Genomic DNA, 16214 nt, shown 5'->3' with positions numbered 1-16214 from the left:
CATGTAACCACGTGTGCACATTTTGTTCTTATCCTTCCCTAGTGAGTTATTAGCCCAGTTATAGTATATTTGTAGTCAGTAATAGGGGAGTGATTGCTTCCTACAAGACCACAACACGTGTACATTTCTAGACATTTTTGAATAGCCAGTCAAGTATAGAGCTTTTGTCTTAAAGGGGCAGTGTTGTATTTTGAGACAGGCTTGAATAAGCTAAGTAGCTAATAGCCTGAGGGTAGCACCATTTGTCTGATTCTCTGTAATTGTATTGGGAAAATAATGTGTTTTATTTTGTAAAGTGGCTTCTTGAACCAAACATCCTTTTCAGTCACCTCCTTGTCTGAAGGACAAGTTGATAAACAGGTTAATGTTAAACCCTGCATGTTTAGTTTTTTTCTCAAATTTCTTATGGAATGTGGACCTACATCGAACGCCACACATTGACGACTACTGTAGGCTGAATGATTGAACAGCCATTTACATGTTAAAATGCTATGGGATGCATTTTCATCATTGTTTTTTTTTTATGGTCGGCCACTCTGGTAGGCCTACATTATGATCAAATAGCCACAGTAGCCTACTTGGCCACTGTTAAAACTAAGTTAAAGCGGGTACAGCCTCTGCGCTCACAGTAAACGCGCGCAGGAAGTTTCACAGAATTTTCACAAGGTTCAAGTTTGTGCTCAGCAGATCTGAAAATTCCTTAACGTTACTGCAGAAAAAAAAGTAGTGACCATTGCTTGAAAGTGTTGTTGCATTTATTCTCAAAATAAGTTAAATGTTTGCTAATATTTTTTGCCACTACAAAACTGATTATATAGGTGCAACTCATATTTTACATGTGCAAATCATACTTCACATGCTTGTACACTTAACGTTATGTCTCTAATTTACCTTAATAAGAACTATCTTGCTAGCTTGCCACTGAACAGAAGAAACAAATCAGCTACAAAGAGAAGTTTGGATAGCTATCCTGGGCAAAAATGCAAACAAAAAAATACAGAAAATGCATAGCTACCGTTAGCCTACCTGTTTCTCTCAATTCTTTCGCAAATTCTATGTAGCTATTCCCCCAGGTTCGCCTCCACGATGTGAGTAGCTACAACGTGGAACTGCTCATTTATGTCCGTCCCGTCCCCAGAATGAATTTTTCAACAGTATTGCCAAATATTTTTCAGTGAGATCTACTATTGGCTCCTTGATTTGTCGCTAGATTACGTTTAGCCGTTTCCGCGACGACGTAACAGCACCAATTTGCCTTGCTGCGGTCCCCGGCAAAGCGTTTTCTCCCCTCTCCCGCCGCACACCCCTCCGGAATGTGCTTCTATGCCTATATGTTGTGTGCAGTGCAACCCAGTGCAATTCGGGATCCTTGGGACGTCCATACCCTAACCCTAGCCTTAACTATGGTATGTATTTTTACTGGTTGAATTTTAGCTATAATGTAGTTGATTGGTGTTATTGACACAAACATTCTAATAAAGGACATTCATAAAAGCCTTACATTCCAGTAATAATCTGAACGTAGATTAGATTATAACATTTTGTCCGTTCAATTTGCACAGAGTGGAAATGTGCATAATGCAGCGTGTACAACTACTTTCTTTTGACTGCCCCCAGTGTTTTCCCCCACGGTGATCGATTTGTGAATAGAGATTCGAAGAATACAGTATTAGCAGGATAATTCCATATCTCTGTTGAAACTTGCAGTGACAGCAGAAGGCACACATCAAGTATATAATTAATATAGTTAGGGTCAATGGAGATGTCCATGTACAGAATAAGTCATATTTTCTGTGCAACCAAGCCTACATTTTTAGATTAGCAAGCTAGATATTTGATGACACTGAATATGTTTTATTTAATCAGGATGTTGCTTTCTTCCATTGGACCCCATTCATTTTCTTCTTAATTGATGCCCTCTACTGACAGTCTTTGGTACCTCAATGTTGTTGCTCCTGGCACATGTGGATTAATTCCTCTCAAACAGTGGTCTTCCTGCACATAAGGGTTGTGTTGACTAATTAACTAAATCTTATTGTCTATGTTCCCTACAGGAGTTGTTACGTCACCACACAATAGAAAGATTAGAGACATGCCTAACCCATTTCCTTGAAAGAACACCCCTGGATATTGGACTATTTGCAGTTCACCTGCAGCCAGGAGTCAATGTGTTTTCTCAGCATCTATCGATGCCCCAGGACATTACAGATGCTCTGACTGAGCTGCAAAACATCATAGTTCTGTAGAAAGAAAGTCAGGTGCCGTCCTCAGCGGTGGTTGTTCAAGTTAAATAAAAAAAAACATGCAATGGTATTGTTAACATATCTTTTCTGCAAATATCCTAATTTTTGTATTGTGTTATTCAACAGCTACAACATGGTCCTTTTTGGCGGAATTGACGTATTTTAAACCAACTAAATACATATTTATCTAAAAAATTCATAAAAATGAAAAATACAAAATAATAACAAAATGTATCACTAAGTTTGGTACTTACTTCTCAGGTGAATCATTGGCTCTTGAAATGAATCAAAGTAGATCAAGCTGATGTTTATGTGACATTTGGCCCATAACATTTGACAAACTGTCTCTGAAAATAGTCCACCTTTCCCTGTCGGTCAAGGTCCCTTTTAGCAAGCCAGGCATACTTTTGCTTGAATTAAAACTCTGAGAGAGACTATTCTCAAGCTCTGAGAGATACTATTCTCTTTTCAGCGCTCACACTATTACAAATGCTTTCATCTAGGACTAGAAGGATGGCTTTGTCATCCTTGGATATCCAACCACCCCTTTTTTAAACTCATCCACCCCTTTTGTAATCGTCTGTGACTGCCATAGACTGTTAGGGATGGGTGAAAAACAAAACCTGTGCAGCTCTTGAGAACCAACAACGGCATGGTGAACTTCTACCTGGCTTGAAATGGCAATAAGGAAAACAAACTCCTGTCAGAATAAGGGAATAGTTATTGTAGGATGGGGGTAGGGGTGCTTCAAATGAAATGTTCTCGGTCACATAAACACATTTCGCAGATGTTATTGCGGGTGTAGCGAAATGCTTGTGTTCCTAGCTCCAACGGTGCAGTAATATCTAACAAACCACAACAATACACAAATCTAAAAGTCAAATTATGAAAATAAGAAATATATAAATATTAGGACGAGCAATGTCGGAGTGGCATTGACTAAAATACAGTAGAAAGGAATACAGTATATATATATGAAATAAGTAAAGCAGTATATAAACACTATTAAACTGACCAGTGATTCCATGTCTATGTATATAGGGCAGCAGACTCTAATGAGCAGGGTTAGGTAATCGGGTGGTAGCCGGCTAGTGATGGCTATTTAACAGTCTCTCGGTCCCAGCTTTGATGCACCTGTACTGACCTCGCCTTCTGGATGATAACGGGGTGAACAGGCCGTGAATCGGGTGGTTGATGTCCTTCATGATCTTTTTGGCCTTCCTGTGACAGCGGGTGCTGTAGGTGTCCTGGAGGGCAGGCTGTGTGCCTGCGGTGATGCGTTGGGCAGACCGCACAACCCTCTGGAGAGCCCTGCGGTTGCGGGCAGCGCAGTTGCCATACCAGGCGGTGATACAGCCCGACAGGACGCTCTCAATTGTGCATCTGTAGAGGTTTGTGAGGGTTTTAGATGACAAGCCAAATTTCTGTTGGGCCACACTGTCTGTGTGGGTGGACCATTTCAGTTCGTCCGTGACGTGTACGCTGAGGAACTTAAAACTTTCCACCTTCTCCACTACTGTCCCATTAATGTGGATGGGGGGGGGGTGCTCCCTCTGCTGTTTCCTGAAGTCCACGATCATCTCCTTTGTTTTGTTGAAGTGGAGTGAGAGGTTATTTTCCTGACACCACACTCTGAGGGCCCTCACCTCCTCCCTGTAGGCTGTCTCGTTATTGTTGGTAATCAGGCCTACCACTGTAGTGTCGTCTGCAAACTTGATGATTGAGTTGGAAGCGTGCATGGCCACGCAGTCATGGGTGAACAGGGATTACTGGAGAGGGCTGAGAATGCACCCTTGTGGGGCCCCAGTGTTGAGGATCAACGGGTGGAGATGTTGTTTCCTACTGCTTTTAATCATGGCTTGTTTCCTCCTGCTTTTAATCATGGCAAGGCGACTGGAAACACGACCGAATACAAACGTTGCAGCTATTCCCTCCGCAAGACAATCAAACATGCAAAGAGTCAGTATAGAGACGTAATTCAACGCAATTCAGCGTCAGTATAAGTAGTCACAATTCAATGGCTCAAACACGAGACGTGTGTGGCAGGGTCTACAGTCAATCACAGATTACAAAAAGAAAACCAGCCCCATCGAGGACATCGACGTCTTGCTCCCAGACAAATTAAACTTTTTTGCTCGCTTTGAGGACAATACAGTGCTGCTGATACGGCCCGCTACCAAAGCCTGTGGGCTCTCCTTCTCCATGGCCAACGTGAGTAAAACATTTAAATGTGTTAACCCTCGCAAGGCTGCCAGCCCAGACGGCATCCCTAGCCGCATCCTCAGAGCATGTGCAGACCAGCTGGCTGGTGTGTTTACATGTTCAATCTCTCCCTATCCCAGTCTGCTGTCCCCACATGCTTCAATATGGCCACCATTGTTCACGTTCCCAAGAATGCAAAGGTAACTAAACGACCATTGCCCAACAGCACTCACTTCTGTCATCATGATGTGCTTTGAGACTAGTCAAGGATCATATCACCTCCACCTTACCTGTCACCCTAGACCCACTTCAATTTGCTTACCGCCCCAATAGGTCCTGTGGCAGACAAGGGGGTTGGGTCAAGACGTTTAAACAGATCAGACACAGACAGAGTAGGATTAGCTCAGTTTCAAACTTGTTTATTAAAATAATAGTCCAAAAGAAAAGGTCTCCCCCATGAGACCCTCTCCGGGATACTGTCTTCTGGGCTCCGGGTCTTGCTGTATCCTGTGGGGAACAAAAACTGAACTCCCTCCTGTTACCTCTGGTACCTTCCTCAACTATACGGGAGTCCTTTTCTCCCCCAGTCTCTTCCTTGCGTGCTGCCCTTCTGGCATTTTTATGGGACTTGTACAGCTGGTGAGCAATCAACCCTTGATTACTCACCAATCCCCAATCAGCCCCAATTAGTCCTGGCCAGAGAGCCCGTCGAGACCTGGCACGTCCAGCAGATGGAGCCATCGCCTCGTGGGGGAGACCTATCCTTTTCTTTTTGATTCATTATTTAAATAAACACCCTTGAAACCGAGCTAATCCTACTCCGTCTGTGTCTGATCTGTGTAAACGTCTTGACCAAACCCCCTGGTCTGCCACACTATCAAATGTTCCTAGACCTACTGTCAAGTTACCAGGTTGTTAGCTAGTTTGGAAAAATGACTGAACAACATTGTTTGTTGTCAAACAAATAATTAGCAAACCGGGATAACTTTAGGGTCTGCTTCCCCACTCACCATCACGGGTAAATGATATTTTCAAAACTGATGGAGGAATAGATGCACAGGAAGAGAGGATGGAGAGAAGCAATTGAGTGAGGGCTGGTTAGGGATGCGGCTGGCTGTCTCATTACAGCTGCCACACGTGATATGCGCATGAAAGTGAAGTGGATATTATTGGACCGGCGCATTCTAGTGCCTGTTGCTTGAATTCAATTGAATTTATGAACAAATCTGACTTTATAAACATTTTATAACAGGCACCAGCAGGTTCTTCAGATCGGTAGTGCCGAAAACTTCCGTGATATCATATGAAACAGTACTACGGTATTCTAAAATGTTGGTATCATAAGTATCATGACGTTTTGGTACCGTCATATTACCAGTGCATGACCTGGATAGGAACTCACCGGAGCTGAGTACCGGCACCTCAACATTTATACTGTTTGAGCTCCTGCACCTCTTATAGAATATCAGCGCAAAAATATTGTGGAGCTCTTGCACCTAAATATAAACAGCTCCAGCACCCAAAATGAGCACCGGCAACCATTTCAGTCCCAAGTCAAGCACTGGATATTACCGTTGTTCCGGTATACACGCAAAAACTACCAGACGGTGTCAGAGGAAGGCCCAAGCCACAGCCACAGCCACCCAAGCCACAGACTGTTCTCTCTGCTACCCCACGGCAAGCCGTACCAATGCACCAAGTCTGGAACCAACAGGATCCTGAACAGCTTCTAGCCCCAAGCCATAATACTTCTTAACAAGACTGCTGTGCGTGCGTGCGTGTGTGCGAGTAGAAAAAACATGTTGACTCACCCTATTTGTAGAGAAATGCCATCCTCCTCTTTCATGTTGCCTAAATGGTCTATAAATCTGTCTTACAGTACACACTTTTAGTTTTTGTTGTCCTAGGCTACCTGGCTAAAATGCTTGCTAGCTAGCCTAACATCCTTTCATGGGCAATGATGTGCCAAGCCAGATATTTAACATTAGCATACTACATCTAGCTACATGTTGAACTTCCATCCACTCAGGCCAGAGGCACAATGTATGAATTTATGGTTGGATCAGTCTGTGGACCAATGAATAGGGAACTCATGCATATCGGTTAATATTTACATCCCTACTAAATATTTTCTGTAAAATTCACCATCGGCTGTTTTAATTTGCACACTATACACTGTACTTTGAAACAACACTGTACATAATTAAACCAACACTATACTTTGAAACCACACTTGACACAATTCCTGAACTATTCTGGGATCCTGTGTCTGCTGTACTGATAGATGCCATCAAGTCATCATAGAATGTTGAATATTGCTGGTGGTGCCCTGGTAGGCGGAGGGTCTGGAAGCATGTAGATACTTTTGGCAAGGGCCGTCGACCACTGTCACCTTCATTGTCTGCATCTCCCATTTGACCCAGAATTTCACCAGCATTTTCGTGCATAAGCTTTTTGTGCATATGGAACATTTCTGGGATCTTTAATTCCACTTTACATGTTGCGTTTATATTTGTGTTCAGTATGAGGAGGATGCATGCCAAAGCAATTGCCAGGTTTCACCTCGAAGTCGGCGGCTCTGCTTTCGGTGCCCTGTAAAAATATATCCGTGCCAACTCCTGTTCTTCCACACTGTCTCGGAGGTCCATGGATACTTTAAGGCTTTTTCCACTCCATGGGCAAGTAGTTTCCAAAATAGCCAGTGTGAAACAAGAAAACGCCTAGAATGCTCACTGTCCAATCACAAAAACTGTCACTTAATGTATACATGATCGGGCTGCCTCCCGGGCACAGACGTCAGTTCAATGTCTTTTCCACAGGCCGGCCCGGTCATTAGGCAGGATAAGGTGGCCACCTATGGTGGGGATTGACGAGGGGCGGCATTTTCTGAGCTAAACTGACCAAAATGCACCACTAACAACAACACATAAAACCTCACATAATTCTGCCCTAAAACAATGACAATTTCTCTCAACCAGTGGCATAAGGGCTTTTTAGGTGAGCGTTAATGTCGCCCTGTGATAAGCAGTGCCCACTTTGTCAAAGGCAGGGGTGCAAAATATTTTGCTTGTCCAATCCCAAGGCGCCTCTCCAGGGTGCTGTTGGAGACACGCATCGCTGCGGCGCTCCACTAACGTTCTGTCAAAAAAATTATCAAACTAATGTAGCAGATACAGGATATGGTAGAAAGAGTTTGTGGCCTTTTCTGTAGCCTACAGGCTGGACATAAAATGTTTGACAATATAATGAGACGGACACTTTTTACATCATGCAGGTTCTTCCGATGAAATAGCTTAACCTAAATGCCGCAAAAATCAAATAAAAAATGAGCTTTCATGTTAACAAACAACATATCCCCCCAGAGCCGAATATATTCATAAAAGTCACCCTGTCCAAGAAAGATTTTCACGGTTATCAAAACGTCACGACAAGGTAAGCATACACAAAACACAGCCCTTATTTTAAGTGTTTCTAAAATCCCCTATGAGAAAAATTAAAGGTGGAAATATCATTGGAACCATTTCCCTGTTTGACCGCTAGGTTTTATGGGTACTATGACATGTCCACTGTTTGGCTTTATTTCCATCCACGTCCACTCTCCCCGATTAAGGGACCTTTTCCAAAAGCAGGCGGGAGAGCACGGAGGAAGTGAGCAAATCTACATAACTGATAAAAGGCCAGTGTCGAGAACGAGGCGAGCACTCGCTCATGTCCAGATCGTGGAATCTTTTCAACACACTGATAAAAATCTCAATTGCATTCTCCTCGCATCCTCTCTCCTCAAAACCCATTGAATAAGAAAGCCATAGGTCCCTCCCTCTAACCTTCTCCTCATAGGGTTTTGAAAAGGAGGCGAGGAGAGAGGACACAAGTATGCCAGTGGTTCCCAACCTTTTTCGGTCACTGTACCACCAACTGAATTTTGCTCTGCCCGGAGTCCCCTGAAGTACCCACTTGTGCATTTTATCAGGCATATGGTCTCATGAGTCTTGTCAAGTACTCCCTGTGGATAGGCCAAGTACCCTCAGGGGTCCTAGTACCCCTGGTTTAGAACTGGCCTATGCAATTGAAATTCTACCATAGAGTACATGTTGGCTGCCTAATTACAGTAATTGATGTTACTGTTTCATCAGGGAGCCACAAAGATTAAGTAAACAAATGTAATCGCTGAATTCACGTTATGTTTGCCATTTCAAACAGTCACAGACTAGAAAGTAGCTAAACAAATTATTTTGTATTTGACTTTAGCATTGTTTAAAGTTCAGAAATATAATACTCACATGCCTCTAGGATAATATGGTAAAGTTGGCCTCATATACAATGCCTTCAGAAAGTATTCAGACCCCTTAACTTTTTCCACATTTTGTTACGTTGCAACCTTATTCTAAAATGTATTAAATACAAATAATTCCTCAGTAATCTACACACAATACCCCATAATGACAAAGTGAAAACAGGTTTAGATTTTTTTGCAAATGTATTAAAAAAAACTGGAAAAACTTATTTACATAAGTATTCAGACCCTTTGCTATGAGACTCGAAATTGAGCTTCTACAACTTGATTGGAGTCCACCTGTCGTAAATTCAGTTTATGTCAGAGCAAAAACCAAGACATGAGGTCGAAGGAATTGTCCCTAGAGCTCCGAGACAGGATTGTGTCAAGGCACAGATCTGGGGAAGGGTACCAAAATATTTCTGCAGCATTGAAGATCCCCAAGAACACAGTAGCCTCCATAATTCTTAGATGGAAGAAGTTTGGAACCACCAACTTCCTAGAGCTGGCGGCCGGGGCAAACTGAGCAATTTGGGGAGAAGGGCCTTGGTCAGGGGGGTGACCAAGAACCCGATGGTCACTCTGACAAAGCTCTAGATTCCTCTGTGGAGATGGGAGAACCTTCCAGAAGGACAACCATCTCTGCAGCACTCCACCAATCAGGCCTTTATGGTAGAGGGGCCAGACAGAAGCCACTCCTCAGTAAAAGGCACATGACAGCCCGCTTGGAGCTTACCAAAAGGCACCTAAAGACTCTCAGACCATGAGAAACAAGATTCTCTGGTCCGATGAAACCAAGATTGAACTATTTGGCCTGAATGCCAAGTGTCACGTCTGGAGTGAACCTGGCACCATCCCTACGGTGAAGCATGGTGGTGGCAGCATCATCATGCTGTGGGGATGTTTTTCAGCGGCAGGGACTGGGAGACTAGTCAGGATCGAGGCAAAGATGAACGGAGCTAAGTACAGATAGATCCTTGATGAAAATCTGCTCCAGAGCACGCAGGACTTCAGACTGGGGCAAAGATTCACCTTTCATCAGGACAACGACCCTAAGCACGCAGCCAAGACAACGCAGGAGTGGCTTCAGGACAATGCTCTGAATGTCCTTGAGTGGCCCAGCCAGAGCCCGGACTTGAACTCGATCGAACATCTCTGGAGAGACCGGAAAAGAGCTGTGCAGCAACGCTCCCCATCCAACCTGACAGAGCTTGAGAGGATCTGCAGAGAAGAATTGGAGAAACTCCCCAAATGCAGGTGTGCAAAGCTTGTAGTGCCATACCCAAGAAGAGTCAAGGCTGTAATCGCTGCCAAAGGTGCTTCAACAAAGTAATGAGTAAAGGGCCTAAATACTTACAGTACCAGTCAAAAGTTTGGACACACCTACTCATTCAAGGGTTTTTCTTTATTATCAAAATTATAAAATAACACAAATGGGATCATGTAGTAACCAAAAAAAGGGTTAAACAAATCAAAACATTTTATATTTGAGATTCTTCAAAGTAGCCACCCTTTGCCTTGATGACTTTGCACACTAAGCTTTGCACACTAATAACAGTTTACCCATTAAAACAAGTTTAAACACTTTACTTCAAAGAATCAACACTTCATCACTTCTAAATGTACAAATAATATAACTTGTATGTAAAGATTTGACATCTTAGTCAAAACAACAATAGATAATCGAGTAGTAACAAGGTAGGCTATTATTACGAAAGCATCATTTCAGGTGAAAAGAAAAATGTATAACAGCTGTGGCCAACCTTGCTCCACTGATCCTTGATCTACTGAGTGAGCAGACGTCTATTTCAGCCCAGCAATAGCACATTTGATTATCAACTCGTTAGATTTGTTGAATCAGGTGTGCTATTGCTGGGTTAAAACAGAACCCTGCAAACTCCGCAGACCTCCAGCAGGGTTGGCCTTCTCCAATTGTAATAGGTTTATACATTGTGTGTGATGTTTAAATATATATTTTTAACATTTGCTAACATTGGCCTGCACATATAACTCATGGCATTTAGGATATACCCTTAGTCTCTTGGGACATTCATTGGGACCTCTTCATCTGCAAACAGGCTTTCACAGCTTTCCATATCTGAGAACAGATTACATCACAAAGAAACATACTTCATTATACTCAAATTAGACAGCACTGAATATCATGTGGCTTTTATCTCTCTGTCCTCAAAGTTTTCCTCTCTAGGGACTGGAACTGGAGAATATTTACATAATCACACCCTGATCTGTTTCACCTGTCCTTGTGCTTGTCTCCACCCCCCTCCAGGTGTCGCTTATTATTCCCTAATGTATTTATCCCTGTGTTTCTTGTCTCTGTGCCAGTTCGTCTTGTTTGTTCAAGTCAACCAGCGGTTTTGTGTCTCAGCTCCTGCTTTTCCCAGTCTCTCTTTTCTCACCCTCCTGGTTTTGACCCATGCCTGTCCTGACTCTGAGCCCGCCTGCCTGACCACTCTGCCTGCCCCTGACCTAGAGCCTGCCTATCGTCTTGTACCATTTGGACTCTGACCTGGTTACTGAACCCCTGCCTGTCCTGACCTCGAGCCTGCCTATCGCCTGGCACTGTTTGGACTCTGACCTGGTTTATGAACTCTCGCCTGTACCCGACCTGCCTTTTGCCTACCCCTTTTGTTATAATAAATATCGGAGCTCAACCATCTGCCTCCTGTGTCTGCATTTGGGCCTCGCCTGGTGCCCTTATAAAGGGAGTCAACTTTATTTATTATAAAGGTTACATGGAGAAATTTGGACCTCTCTGAAATGAAAATGGATGGCCCTCCCTTCAGCAAAATATATTTGACCTAAGCCCTCCCTGAACGCTTGGGGGAAGAAAAAAAAAGTGACCCTCCCCTTTAGCCAAAATAACAGAACAGTTATTGGTTAGGCAGCACACGGTTTTGGATCAGCAAGGCCAGAGCAGGCTGGGGCTCAGGGTTGGAATATCCTTTGCAGTTTGAAGTGATTGTGTTAGCTGTGTTGTTGGCTAGCTCCTCTGAACAACAGTGTCTTGACAGGAGACCACATTTTCTATGCCAGGTAAAATCGAGCATTATTGTGGATGTATCCAAATAAATGTCACTAGAAAACAGCTTAAACAAATGCAAATGCAGCTACTTTGTAGGATTTTTGAAAAACATTAGACCAGTATCTTTGTAATTTGGAACATGACCATTTAAGACACTGAGGAGAGGAGGAGCTAAAAGCATGTCTGCAAATTGTTTTTTTTAACCTTTATTTAACTAGGCAAGTCAGTTAAGAACAAATTCTTATTTTCATTGACAGCCTAGGACCAGTGGGTTAACTGCCTTGTTCAGGGGCAGAACAACAGAACAACAACCTTGTCAGCTCGGGGATTCAATGTCACAACCCTTCGGTTACTAGTCCAACGCTCTAACCACTAGGCTACCTGTCGCCCCAGGAATATAGGTATTCTGTGTATTATTCTTAATTGGATTGCTCTAGTACGATTACAGATATATATTGTTTTTGCATATCTCCAAATGTCCTCCCACATCTCCTCGTCAATAACAACAGACTATTCTTTCTGCCACACTCGCTTGACCCCCTGTGTGTCAACAGTAGAAAAGGACCTTATAGCATCATAAAATAAACGTAGACCTTTTCCTTTGTGAGAAAAAAAGCATTATTTCAATGACAGACACATCAGGGTTACCAATCAAGGTTGTGCTCTTCAAAATAGTCCTGCTTTGGGAGTCGATATTTCTCAAACATCTTCTCAAATGACAATAAATCTTATCAGCGAATAAATCATTTAGTCTGCCTATGCCCTTATTAAGCCAAATGTTAAAGCCAGCATCCAGCAATCCTGGTACAAAATCTGGGTTGTTAAGAATCAGGGTAAGCGCAGAGGTTAGTTTGGACCTTCCCAAAAGCTGTAAACTGACCTCCATGCTTTGAGTGTATTAGGATTATTGCAGTAATCTTTTACATATTTGAAACTTCTGAGAAATAAGATGCTGCAAGGGGTATTTTGAAAAAGAAGTCTCAATGTCTAACCAAATGGAGGATTCTGTCACACCCTGATCTGTTTCACCTGTCTTTGTGCTTGTCTCCACCCCTTCCAGGTGTCCCCCATCTTCCCCATTATCCACTGTGTATTTATACCTGTGTTCTCTGTTTGTCTGTTGCCAGTTCGTTTTGTTTCGTCAAGCCTACCAGCGTTTTCCCCTCTGTTCCTGTTTTCCCAGTGTTGACTTCTTCTGCCTACCCTGAGCCTGCCTGCCGTCCTGTACCTTTGTCCCACCCATCTGGGTTACTGACCCCTGCCTGCCCTTCACCTGTCTTTTGCCTGCCCCTGTTGGATTAATAAGCTGTTGTTACTTCAACTTTGTCTGCATCTGGGTCTTAGCTGAAACGTGATAGTCATCATTTGTGATCCAGTCAGAAACATAAGTGGGCACACCACTGATAAAACCTAATATTGGGCAGATCCAAGCTCCCCATAGAACTTGGCAGATTCAATATTGCCATTTACTCCATATGAAGGAATTTAACCAGCCATTTAAATATTTTATGACCTTATTTGAAAGGGATCATTTGGATTGGGTAAAGTAGTCTAGGTAAAATGTTCATTTTCAAGAGGGATATTCTACCCAACCATGAAATCGAAAGAGAGTTCCAGCGCTCCAGATCCTGTCTTATTGTGTCAAATAAGGGAACAAAATTGGCTTTGTACATTTGCTGGAATATAGGAGTTAGGAATATACCCAGATACATAAAACCTGAGGGAGACCATTTAAAAGGAAAGGAGCAGAGGTAGTAGGTACAGAGCTAAGACTACCAAGTGGCATAGCCTCTGATTTAGCTAAATTCACCTTGTAGCCTGAGAATTCACTGAATAATTCAATACTATTTAACAAGAGATGTAATGGAAGTCTTAATCTAGAGATGAATATCAAAAGATAAATCAGCATACAAGCTTAATTTATGATGAACGTCACCAATGAGCAGACCCTGTATAGCAGGTGTTACTCTGCCAGTGGCTCCATAGCGACCGCAAATAGGAGATGGGACAAAGGACAGCCCTGTTTGGTACCTCTGTGTGTGGAGAAGCTATTTGACCTTAGCCAAGTAGTAAGGACAGCAGTCTTAGGCTCATCATATAAAACCTTAACCCATTTTATAAAGTTGGACCAAATTTAGTCAGAGCGAAGAATAGGTAGGACCACCACACAGTCAAATGCATTTTCAGCATCTAGGGAGAGCACAAGACCATCCACAGCACAGAATGGTAGGCTTGAATAACATGAAGAAGCCGCCTGACATTATTATATGAGTTACAGCCCTTAATAAAGCCAGTTTGGTCCCCTTTCACAATTAGTGGAAATAAATCCTCTAGTCGTGTGGCTAGGATTTTAGAAAGCAATTTTCAATCCACGTTCAGAAGGGCAATAGGTCTGTATGAGGAACAAGACTCTGGGCATTTTCCCTTTTGAGAATAAGTGATATGTTAGCTCCCCTCAGCATTTGAGGGATGCTGTCATTTGAAAATGAGTGGTTAAAGATATCAAGCAATGGCTCAAGGATCAGGCCATGGAACTCCTTATAGAACTCACTACAAAACCCATCTGGTCCTGGGGCCCTACCATTTTGCAGATTCTCAATTGCAAACATGATCTCTTCCTTGGTAATAGGGGCATTAAGGAGAGACCTCTGTTCTTCGGAAATAGTAGGGAGCTCAATCTTAGAAAAGAAGAAGATTGACTCATTTATCCATTTATTTGCATATAAATGGTTGCCATCAGAATCAGTAATAGTAGCAATTGACTGGGAGTCTGCTCTCTTTTTAACTAGGTACGTCAAATATTTTCCTGGATTTTATTGACCATAATCTTCATTGCGGCCGGGTACAGCAATTCGTAGTCCATCTTAATTATCGAGTCGAGCCTTCACCTCAAACGCCTTGCGTCTTCGTACAACCGCCGTGGAGTAGTCAATAAAGAATGAGATCCTTGGACCTTGGTGTTGAATACCGTCAGATCCGATGCGTCAATGACGTGCTGCTTGTCAGTGAACTTTCTAACCACTGGTCGTGGGCGCTGGTTGGGACCGGGCAGGGGCGCCGCCAGGGATTTTGGGCCCCATGAAATTATGTCACATTGGGCCTCACGACCACAGGCCACACCAACCCTACGCAATTGCTGTAACCACACACCTCCAGAACCCAATCGACCCATTCAAAGGTTTAAATAACTCAACATTTGCAGGCTTGTAACTCTCTTGTAGTCCAATATTTACTGTACGATATTTACTGACAGTGAGCTGTGAAAATATAACACTGTACAGACATGCATGCAACATTCTGCATACAAGAGTAGTGCATATTGGAATTCCCTATTTGATGCAAGACTGATACCATCTATAAGAAATGTGCAAAAGGCCATCTTTACAGTCTAAATGTCATTTTAATGGTAAAACTCTTGAATGGAAAATTCTGTTAATGTTAATGAATAACTTATAATAAATATAACTTAAATATACATTAACCTCTTCAATTAAAATAAATTAACATTATCATCTATAGAATGATATAACAAACAAAATAATAAAATCAGAAGCAGATTTTTGAACAAAGTATACACACCAACTAGAAAATAAGCAGCTGTAAAAGTGTAAATGGAAAACAAAATGGAAATGAAAAGGCCTGATGGTGGCGCTAGAGGAAAGGTCAAGAGGTCACCAAATCAATAGGTTTCTTCCACTTGGGGTCTTGATTGTGGACAAATTTCCACTGGTCTAATGTCCATTGCTCATGTTTCTTGGCCCAAGCAAGTCTCTTCTTATTGGTGTCCTTTAGGTGTGGTTTCTTTGCAGCAATTCGACCATGAAGAACTGATTCACAGTCTCCTCTGAACACTTGATGTTGAGATGTGTCTGTGTACTTAAACTCCGTGAACAATTTATTTTGGATGCAATTTCTGAGGCTGGTAATTCTAATAAACGTATCCTCTGCAGCAGAGGTAACTCTGGGTCTTCCATTCCTGTGGCGGTTGTAATGACTGGGCGGTGAGTCGGAAGCAGGTGCAACGTTTTAATAACAGCACCAAGCACAAGCCACTAGCATAAGGCAGTATGCCGATACACAAGAACAACACCAACTGGTGAGTGAACATGGGAGAGTGACATATAACGGGGAGGAATTGATGAAGGTAATGATGAGTGCCAGGTGTGGGTAATAATGAATCCCAGGACCGGTGGTTAGTACTCAGGCTACGTCAGAGGGGAGGGGCAGACGTGACAGCGGTCCTCATGAAAGCCAGTTTCATATTAGCACTTGATGGTTTTTGAGACTGCACTTGAAGAAACTTTAAAAGCTCTTGAAATTCTCAGTATTGACTGACCATGTCTTAAAGTAATGATGCTGTCATTTCTCTTTGCTTATTTGAGCTGTTCTTGCCATAATATGGACTTGGTCTTTTACCAAATAGGGCTATCTTCTGTATACCACCCCTACCTTG

General features: G+C 42.7%; 1 protein-coding gene across 3 annotated transcripts in view; it reads right to left on the bottom strand.

Moving 5' to 3' along the window:
* LOC129824390 (methylenetetrahydrofolate reductase (NADPH)-like) overlaps positions 1–1261 on the bottom strand; it is a 29956-nt gene extending 28695 nt beyond the window's left edge. For 2 of the 3 annotated variants that reach the window (XM_055883989.1, XM_055884007.1), the window contains exon 1: positions 1027–1261. The gene's annotated coding sequence lies outside the window, so the exon portion shown is untranslated. Of the gene's footprint in view, positions 1–1015 lie in introns of all 3 variants that reach the window. The other variant, XM_055883998.1, reaches the window with a different exon arrangement.
* Between the last annotated feature and the right edge of the window lie 14953 nt (positions 1262–16214).

Source organism: Salvelinus fontinalis, chromosome 2 (assembly GCF_029448725.1).
Source record: "Salvelinus fontinalis isolate EN_2023a chromosome 2, ASM2944872v1, whole genome shotgun sequence".
Classification (NCBI taxonomy): domain Eukaryota; kingdom Metazoa; phylum Chordata; class Actinopteri; order Salmoniformes; family Salmonidae; genus Salvelinus; species Salvelinus fontinalis.
This window is presented reverse-complemented; position numbering and strand designations above follow the sequence as displayed.